This window comes from Columba livia, chromosome 6 (genome assembly GCF_036013475.1).
Source record: "Columba livia isolate bColLiv1 breed racing homer chromosome 6, bColLiv1.pat.W.v2, whole genome shotgun sequence".
NCBI lineage: Eukaryota > Metazoa > Chordata > Aves > Columbiformes > Columbidae > Columba > Columba livia.
Window position 1 is genome coordinate 12,885,914 of NC_088607.1, and position 10,767 is coordinate 12,896,680.

The 10,767-nt window shown below is 41.2% G+C and overlaps 1 protein-coding gene across 1 annotated transcript in view; it reads right to left on the reverse strand.

Moving 5' to 3' along the window:
* SORCS3 (sortilin related VPS10 domain containing receptor 3) overlaps nucleotides 1-10,146 on the reverse strand; it is a 352,535-nt gene extending 342,389 nt beyond the window's left edge. The window contains exon 1 of the mRNA XM_065067081.1: nucleotides 10,042-10,146. The gene's annotated coding sequence lies outside the window, so the exon portion shown is untranslated. The remainder of the gene's footprint in view (nucleotides 1-10,041) is intronic.
* Between the last annotated feature and the right edge of the window lie 621 nt (nucleotides 10,147-10,767).

Genomic DNA, 10,767 nt, shown 5'->3' on the forward strand with positions numbered 1-10,767 from the left:
CCACTAGTTGATACCCTGTACGTTCCCCTCAGTTTACTTCTGTAGACACGCTCGGTCCCAGATACTTATTCCTAAGGAACGTTCAAGGTTTCCAACCTCCAAACACTAGAAAGAGGTATTCACATATGTCTTTAACAAGTGGGGACTTCAGAAACTGTGGTATCCAAATCTAACACTTGCATCTCTAATCCCTCTTCAGAGTTATGGTACCTCTGACTTTGATGAAGAATTAACTCTAGAGCAGAGCAGAAACTTGAACCTACCATTCTTATCCCAGCTGGTAGTCAAACCATTTGCCCACATGTGGTCTGCACTAGCTGAATAAATCAGCTTACATGAGCAGCAAATAATCTGCTTAGCTTTTTATGATGGAAGCATTTCTTTCTCACTTGAGGCAACCAGCCTTGTGGAAACCGTCCCAAGTCAGTAAGACCACAACAACATGTAATACAAGGAGTAATGATTACAGCATAAGACTTACAAAAGAACAAAAAAGTTTTTCAAAAGTAATCAAAATTGATCAAAAATTGATAATGCATCCCAACTTTCTAGTTTCTGACTTTTGAACCTGTTAGAATTCCTAATTTCAATGCTCATCTGTGATTTTCTTGTTTTAATTTTTGCAAAACGAAACAAAAGCCAAACCACTTATATAACCAACCCATTCTGGGTGCTTTGTGACTCACAATTAGATAGTAAGAAACCATAGCACACAACCTATGAAAAAGGATTCTTTTTGAAATTGTCTAAAATGAGCAAAACACTGAACTAGATGTTCTGCTGTTTTAAAGGCACCGTAATAAACAGCACTGGAACAATGTATGTTTATGGCTTTACATTGTGGTTAAGATTACGAACTATGCAAAATGTTTAAATACCTAGAAATATATATATATATTTACTAACAGCGCAGATCTGTAAACACTGTTATTCAAATCAGAGTCTGGAAAAAAACATTTCCCCCCTCGCATTCTAGCAAATGACTTATAAATTGAAGGAAATCTGGAGGGGAACCAGAAAAAGAGGAAACTCAGAATGTAAACCTTCCAGACCCAAGTGTGAACTGTGTTGTGAATCCCTTCCTATCACTATAAACATTTTGAAAATTATTTGAAACACTGAAAAAATAAATACAAACCCAGCATTCAGCCCTAAGCACAGGGCAATAGGATGCTTTTAAGCATCTCATCTCTCCCTTCTTAATACATTTTCCCTCATTAGAAAGGTGTGCATCATGCCACCCCTTTGTCACTGATCTAGAATAATCACTTATTATTACTACCAAAGAAGGGAACAGTAGATGTTTCTGGTGGCAAAAAAACAATCCAGATGTTACATGAACACTCTTGGGTCTTATAGATCCAAATACCTACTAATAGGTCCTACACAGGTGGATAGCACTTCTGAATACATGAAATAGTGCAAGGTGCTGTAGGTCTAATAAAAATTACTACTGTTCCACATTTGTATTGTTTCCTTCATTTAACTATGCACCAGTTCTACTGCAAATGCTCACCTCTTGTCACATCCACCTTTATCTGTTCCTGCTGCTAAACCAGTGGCACCAGCCTTCCCTTGAGATCAGCTGAGCTTGCAAATACACCTTCTTTGGGAAAGAGATCGACTCTATTTTCTCAGAAAGCCAGGAGAGGCCTGACTGGTGACACTGTGAGGGGGAAGAGAAAAACAAGAATTGATGAAGTCTCTTGATTCCCAGAGGTATCTGGCCAGGCAGCTCTGCTGTGGAGAAACAAGTAGCATCAGAAGCCTCAAATAGTATAGTAAATAAATCCTTTGATACAGCATGGTAAGGAGGAGAGGGAAAGACAGCATTCAAAGCAAAGCTGTAATAAGCTAGCATTAGTTTACCAACTTTTGTATTAGTTTCCAATAACAAGTAGAGATATTTCACGGTAAATCAAAGTTCACTGTGGAGGAAAAAGCAATTTCTAGAAGAGATCATAAAGGATCCTATTCTGCTTTCACATACTTGGTCCGTAACTTTGGGGCCTTTCCATATTTAAATTTATGTATCAGAAATAAGGCTACGCAGAGAAAAAAAAATACAGAAAGTTTTATGTACAGAAATTCAGGGAAATAACAACATAGATAAAGGGAGGGGGTGCTGCACTTCATGGCAGCAGTGCTTGCTTGAAGCTCAAAAACAGGAGAAATTTCAGTCCCCAGTCCAGATCTCTTGCTCTAGGGAAAGTGGAGAGGAGGGAATGATCCCAAGAGAAGGAAGTAGATGAGTCTTTTCTGGGTAAATAGCAGAAATATCACCTTTCCTGGAGGATTTTTGTTACTTGGAACAGCACAGCAGGACACAGAGTCTAAGTTCTTTCAATAGTGACAAGTCTTTGTTTTCAAAGGTGAAGAAAACTACAGGAAGCAGGTGGGAATTTTAGATTTTATTCTGATAAGGAGAAACTGTTAAGGACTAAAAAGTGGAAGGTGATGCAGGTGGAAGTGATCATGAGACAGCAGAGGAAGGGAAAGGAGACCAGGAGAATGAGGACAACAGACTTCAAAGAAGAAAAAAAGCAGACTTCAACATGTTGAGAGCTGTGAGGCATGGTCTTCTGGGAAGATATTCCACGGTAAAGAGGAATGCAAGAGATCTGGTGGTGCTGAAAGGGACTGTATCAAAAGCACAACAGCAGTCTGTCCCAGTGCAGAGGAAAGATAGCGAACATAGCTTGAAACCAATATGGTTACATTAGGAGCACTTTAAAGACTGAACAATCAAAAAGCAAGTGTATAGAAGGTAGGAACAAGGACAAGTAACTAAGAAAGAATATAAAGGAATAGCACAAGCATGCAGGGATAAATCAGAAAGGGTAAAGCATAAGATGAATTACAACTAACAAGGACATAAAGGCAGCAAAGAAACCTCTATAAATACATTAAAAGTATGAGGAGAGCAAAGAAAAGCATAAGCCCAACAGATAATGGAGAAGAACAAATCTGATGATGCTGAGAATGCAATATGGTCTCTGTCACAGCCTCCAGAAAAAAAAAAAAAGTTATTTGTGACCCAATACTTAACACAATTAATTCTAATAAGGAGATGTGAGAGCTGGCAGGAATAAGAAAGAAATCAAAGACTGTTTCAATGAGTTGGGGTTTACTTGCCCAGGGACATAAAAATGCATTAAATTCAGGTGAGAATTTACCTCTACAACCCTGCACCAGCCAGCACCTGCTTTAAAAATGATGCACATATGTATCCAAAGAATAACTGGGAAGGGGTTTTGTGTTGTTCCAGAAGCTGCCTGGTATCTGACATTGACAAGAAAGCGGTGGTGACAGATCCAGGATAGATATTTCTAGAGATAAGAGAAGGAATCTACCACATGGGCAAATTTCAGCACTCTTAAGAGAAATTTTTTTTTGGCTGCTTTCTTAAATCTGCTCAGCTGAGAAGCACGTGAAGGATCCAGGTCGGGCCCCCACAGCTACCAGCTTTGTGCAAATGGGCAATGTCAGCTTTGCTCTGCCATGTTCCATGGAGGCCGGCCCTGCAAACAAATACAAACAAAAATTGCTACAGTCAGAAACATGACCTCCTGGTGTTATGAGATGTGTCATCCAACAGTTTTAGCTGCTCAGTCAAGGTACAGACAACATCATCTACTTCAAGACCTTGTCATCTCTCTCCTGTCTGAACCAGGATGTGTCCCTGCCTGCTGTCCTCCATATGGCACAGAACAGATGAAATGTGTATTCTCAGGTCTCCAAGTTTTAACTGCCCTCTATTAATAACACAGGTTCTTATTTCTGCAACACAAAGTGACTCTGCAGCATTTTCTGGTAAGGGAAATTATAGCTTGGCATCTGTTCTTTTCACTGCCAGAACCAGATTGCTCATCTTATTATATCTTACAAAATTGCTCAAGACCTGCAAGGAGAAAATTGATTTTCAATATGGTCTTTTTTGTTTTAATAGGCACACTTAAGATCATGAAAAGCACTGTGCCAGTTCCAAACACACCACAGCTCTGTTCTTTTTGCAGGGACAGTCATCATGAGGGCATTAGAATATAAAACTGAAGAGCTCCAAAACATAGCATCCCAACACAGATTGATACCAAGAAGATTTGCGTGATCAAGAAGCTCTGCACAATGTTCTTCCATTTTAGCTCAGCTGGGAACAAGTCTGCCACTCAACCCTGAGTGTTGAGTCAGCATAGCAGAGAACATCCTTACACCATGAAAAGAAGATGACATTTTGTAGCTGTTGCCTTCTCCTGCAATTTCCATTTACAGATGAACTAACTCCAAAAGCCAGAATTTCCAAGTGAGTCAACACAGAATCAGAGACACTAATGAACAGCCTCCACACTTTTTAAAACATGGCACAGATTCAAACAAGGAAGCACCCTGACAACTGGGATTGATATTCCTATTCACTTTCACCCTTGTTAAGGGGTGGTAGGACCATGCAGCCAGGAAAAGCTGTATATTTAACTGCCCTCTGCTAAACAGAAGTTATGTTAAATCAATAGAGAAGATTATTCTTAACTTTTATCCTGTCGCCACACCTTGCCAGCAAAATAAAGGTGACAAAATAAAGGGTTACACATAGCTTTCCAGAGCCTCATACTATGAATCAATAGAAATAAAACTGTAAGAGGTAAGGATCTGTGGAAAATGGAATACCCTTGCAGGTAATGTGCCTTCCACAAAAAGTTCAGAGTGACCATCTGCATTCCTAGAATTAATTTAATTTGTTTATGACAGTCAAGCCATTGTGTTTGTCAAATAGCAGCCACAGAATAGGTATTATCAATAAATAGCCATTATCCATACAGTATTCATACCATTTACTTGCACCTGATGTACTATTGCCCCTGCACCACAAACCTACACAGGTTGAAGACTCATTCTATAGCTGGCCATGCCCCAGCAGCACTTCCAAGAGGCATCACCCGCACAGACCCAGGAGCTGCAGACAAGCTCAGAACACAGTCCAGCTCCAGCGTACAATGATCAGACTTCGCCTGCTGCTGAGAGTACCAAAGTACAAAAGCCATGAGAAAGAAATTAATCTGACTTTCAAGTCAACCTGTCCCACCCCTCTCACGCTTACAGTTTTAATTTAGTCTCTTGACATGTCTGCTTTCCCCATTTCTGCTCAATCAGGCCTTAGCAGAATCCAGAAGGAAGAACCAGAAACCTGCTATGAGGTTCTAAAAGAAAATATTAATCCCAAAATTTATATATTCACATAATCAAGGAACTGACTGCAACAAACCTACCTAGAGAGAATCTTTCTGTTACCTCCCTGTATCCCCCAGTTCAGCAGGTACATTCAGTTTGGTGACATCCATACTTAATAATGTTGTATCCTATTAGTTGTACAGCAGCTGAGCACAGAGAGTTTTCCTCCCTGTGCTCAAGCATCACAGAAGCAGCACAGAGGATGCTTTCACCTCCAAAGGCAGAGGTGAAGAACAGCTGGAATAACCTCTGCAAAGAAGATGGGTCAGAGTGAGAAGCACTTGAGCCTATAGAGATGCGGTCTCTATTCAACAGGCGTATTGTGCAGTTTAGCTAGTTGACGTTACTGTGCTGGTTTGATACATAAATCATGCATTAGCACTTTGTTCTCTGTCCGCAGGGCACACATAACTAACCGACATGGTGCAGAATTTGCTTTGGCTCAATAGCAGAACTGCTATTCTAAGGGCATTCATTAAGTGGAAGTGTCCAAGGGAAGCAGAGACAGCACAGTGGATATTTCCCTTTTAATTGCCAATGAATATATGTTGAAAGCCTTCCTACTCTTTTCCTCAGTTTTAGCAGCTGGAGAAAGGACTGCATGTGGACACTGAATAACTGGATATTCAGAAACTTTCCAGATTTATTACAGCAACTTTTTTCTTTCCTTATCAGGACCTTTTTCCTTGATTTCCCTCCCAATTACTTGGAGAGAACAAAGACTGGCATTGCTCACCACAGCCAGGACTATGTACCATTCCTCTCCAAGTGACTCTAGTCCACCTTGTTCAGAAGACATTGGTTTTGGGGTTTTTTTCTAATCTTCCAGCATTTTATATTAGCAGATCACTCATTCACCAGTTTCATCTCCCTCCATCACTGGTCTTAACTGGCTAAAAACCCCACTACTACTTCACTCAAAGGACTCCAAGACTTGCACTAGTCTTCACATGTGCAATCACCTCCCTTCCCATACGTGCATAAATCCTGAACTAGCTAGGAGTGCAGTCTGCAGAAATCTCCTTTCAGCATAAAGTTTATGCTTTACATACCAATAAACTTAAGTGGTCATACTTCACTGCAGTTTTCTTCTTGTAATTTGATAACTGGGCAATACTGAATAGAACATGTAAGCACTGAAATAATGTAAGATAAAACATAAAAGGGGTCATAGGAGCTGCAGTTTCAAGTGGCATTTGAGAAGGTTGTGCTGGACGAGTAGAAAGCAATAAAGGCAATCTGCTAAGAAGCTCCAAGAGAACAGACACCTGTAAACAGTTTAAGAGAAACCATTGAAAATACAATAAGAAAAAGTCTAGGGCTGAGGGGAGTTCAGGCACACAGAAAATACTGAGACCAATTCCAATCAAGGCTCAGCCTCTGTAAAACTACTCAAGTTTAGAAGAGCTGGTTATCCTCAGAAATTCACAGGCACCAGGTCTGAAGACTCTTTAAAGAAATCATAAAATCCAGAGATCACCTCTATCAATTGAAGAAGTTTTCACTGAGTGCCCTGAGAACTCCACCATTTAAACCCCATGGGGAGAAGCCTACAGCAATTAAAATTATTTTTAAAAGTCAAATTTTGATTGCAGGAAGGTAATCTGGAAACAGTCTTCAAGTCTGAATTAGGATGAGTCAGGCATATTTTATTTCCTGCTTCAAATGCAAATGCATGTCTAATGTATTTAAAGTTTTGTCTATTGCCAGGCTGCTTTACCAGCAGATGTACAAAGGGAAAGAGATGACAAGGGAACGACAGCAAGACAGTTTTCTCAGCACTTGAAATCCTGAGTATAGCAGCACAGTAGATGTAGCGATGATCCACACATTCTAAGCGGTACAGAAAGCAAGAAAGGGAACAGTAAAGAGACAAGGAGAATAGGAAGGGAAAAGGATGTCCTTCATTATTGCTGCAATGAAATGAGAAGGGTGCAAGACCCACGTGTATTTGCATCTTGCTGTGTTTGCCTCCAACCACCTTGATATCCTCTCAATACAGGACAGGTTTTGGTCTCTTCAGTATCTTGAGCACAGTGAAGCTTCCTCCAAAGCATGAAAACTATTTTCCAGGCACCAAAAATACCCAAAGATGTATATCATGCCCTTTGCCTTTAGTTGTTCGTGTTCCTGATTCCTTGGTGGGGCATTTGGGAAGTTAAGCAGCACAGGAAACTCAGTAGATGGAAAACACGCACAGAAGAGAGAAGGATGTTCACAAAGCTTCCCATCTGTTTTGCATCACCAGATAGCCCAAAACCGTGAAATCTGATGTGAAAACAATTTGTGTGCCTAATTGTGCCTTGGAAAAGCCCCAAGGAGCATGCAGAAAGAGTAGGCTGGCCATCCAATAAATGTAGTAGTGACAATGAATTATTGTAGCTTTGCAAGAATAGCTTGCTTTGGGTCAGGTCTCAGAAGAATGTCCTGAGACACAGAAACAACTCACGGCATTATAGGGAAAGCAGAAAGCAAATCCCATTCTATCTTCTACTGCACTAAAGCTTTCTCATGGCCAAGAGGTCTGGAAGAAGACCATATCACTGGAACTAAATTAGTATTTCCAGAAACACTACTCCTTTCACCTAGTCTTATTCCTAATGACTGGAGGCTGCTGCTCACCGAACAGTTAGCATGAGAGATAGAAGGAAACCAAGGACCAATTAGGTCATTAATCTATCAAATTGACAGAATATTAATCCTTACAGTGTGTTTCTTACTGTTTCATCCAGTTTACATTTTAAACAACCCCAGCAATGGAGAGTCTATCACTTCCCTTGAGGAAATTACCCACAGCTTGTTAAAGATCTCTCACCAGTACAATTTCAATTCTTCCCAGCCTACACTTTCTCTTTTCTTAATTTTATGTTACTGCTCTCAGCAACCTTTTGTGGCCTGCTTTTCAAGACATTCCCAGCATGCATTCTTCATGTGTGCATGCATCCTTCCGTATCCTTTAGCTGTGTAAACTACATTCAGCATTTTCATCCTTTCCAAACACATCTTGGTTCAGCCATTTAGATTTGGGGAAAGGTGGTAGTTGTTTGGGTGTTGGGTTTTCGTTTGTTTGTTTTTCCCCCTGAACTTCCCTCCCATTTGTTTCTATGATCTGCTATCCTGCTGTATTTGAAAACCTCAGACTAACACGCTGATCTGCTGAAAGAAATAAGAAAAAAGACGGCAAGCATAAGGACAGAAAAAGCACTTCCAGGCAAGCACATTCTATATTGACACCATTACTACATGCAACCACAGCAGATATTTGGATCTCAAAGCATCGCTCTTGTCTCTGGGTCAAGTCTCAACCTCTCCATGCACCAAAATGAAGAGCAGCTGCAGCAATCACTTGTGGGACAGATGACTAGATGCCAAAAAGCACAACCAAAGACTGGCTACACACTGCATGAATCAATGGAGAGAGAGTCCCTCCCAAATTGGGCATTGTAAATAAGAGAGGGACTGAAGAAAAGGATCACATAGCCTCAAAGTAGAATAAGCAGTTCTTACAAGATATTTTTGCTTGAGTGGGATATAAAGAGTTATTTCTTAGCACAGCATCTAACAGAGTTGCCACCTGTAATTACAGGCAGAGAGTGCCATGGACAGCGCAGCAACTGGATATACCCAGGTGGAGATTCCTAAGGGAGCCAGTTCTTCTCAAGGCAATTGCCTGCTGACAGGCTCACTGCAAAACACAATACTAGTTACTCTGCTCCCCGCTAAAGTCAGAAGCTTATGCAGATTTAGATCTGATGAAGGTCTGTCCAGGAGAACAGAGCCACACAGGTCGTTCCCACAGCTCCACTGACTTCAGAGGGACTGGCAAGCACCAGTCAGAGCACATCTGGGCAAGGATGAGCAGCATAATGGACTTTTGCTGCTCTGCATGTCCACTGCAGGTCACTTTGTTCAACTGGAAAGGAAAAGACGATGGGCAGAGGCACATTTCATGCAGCTAGAGAGCCACAGGCTGCTAGGCAAGTCCAGAGGTGATTCAGCCTCAGGTAGCAATTGAGCTTTCTACAGAGGGTAAATAACAGCTGCCTCCTTCTCTGATCCTAACTGAACAGGAGTTTGTGATCATGAGAAACAAATCTGCTCCTTACTACACCAGCTCTGTCTCTTCCTCCAGCAGACGAAAGGGATCTCATTAATGCATTTTTACATGACACCATCATAATCTCTCTTGACTTTCAATGGCTCTGAGCAACACCTTGAAGAACCGAGCTTTTTGCATGCCTGAAAAACTCAACTTTAAACTGATTATTGAAATATCCAAGCTGTTAATGCAATGACTGCCAGCTGAAGCTGCATTCTCTTCACCACTTAATCTTCACTTACAGTGTCAGAATTCATTTGTTCTTTCCCACTGCACCCCCTGTACCCAATTGTGCATTCTCAAGTGCTCACACACACCCCTCTTCACACATCCACTGAACACACTGCTTACAGGATTTCTGGATATGGATCATTCAAGGGGGAAGCTTATTTGTTTCAAGCAATAAACCAAAGCAAGCAAAAGGAACAACTCAATTACTGTTTACTTGAGGACAAAACTAGAGAATTTTTGATATGTTTGTGTGCAGCAGAAGTAAAATTTCCTGTGTAATTCTTCTTCACTTTTTCTTCTGGATTCCTATGCAATAAGTAGTAGTCAGCTCTCTGCCAGAAGCAATTGCATTTTAGAAGAAAGCTGTCCCAACAAAAGTTTAACTAGAAAGCATAAACATCAACAAGCAGCTACCATGCCCAGCGAGGATCATAGAACTCTTTCCCATCTCATCATCACCTGTGGTTTCAAGCAACGCGTGGTCTTACCTGAGCTGCAAACCCCACATCTGAGTGAGAAAACCCCACACCTCTTCCATGCCAGACAAGTCCTTCGTCCAAGCTACCTCCAGCTTCCTTCATTCTCAGCCCAACCAAAACAGAGGGAAGAGGAACTCTGAGCTCTCAAGACAGAAACATCTTCCACATTGCTAACCCCTTGCTCCTCCTCCACATCGCAAATTTGAAAGGTCTTTTCCTTTGCAGCTGTTTCCATTCTCTCCTGAGGGCCAGGGAAGCAAGGGCAGACAGCTGTGGCCTTTCTGCAGAAAAGGGCATTTGCTGCTTGCTTGCCAGCTGAGGGACAATGTCCAGTCCCCTGAGGAAGGCAGATATAATCTCCTCTGTCTGACATTTGCACAGTGGTTTGGAACGCAGCTATGTAAATGAGAGACAATTCCTGTTCATATCCTGTAAACTCATCTGAAGCCAAGAGAATAATGCCAGTTTACACCATTCAAGTATCTAGGTCTGTGTAATTAACAATTAGAGATGAAGCACAGGGACTGTAAGCAATAAGACCAGGTTTACTCAGGTCTGTGGCCAGCAGTTAAGCGCAGTTTTACTGTGCATGCTTTTACTGAAAAGTTCTATAAGCACAGTCTTATTGAAAAGCAAAATTCTCTCAGAAGAACACAAAATCCAAACCAGCTAAAGGGACCGTTTGCATTTGTCATTGCAATGACTGGAAAATGACCCAACCCATTCAACAGCATA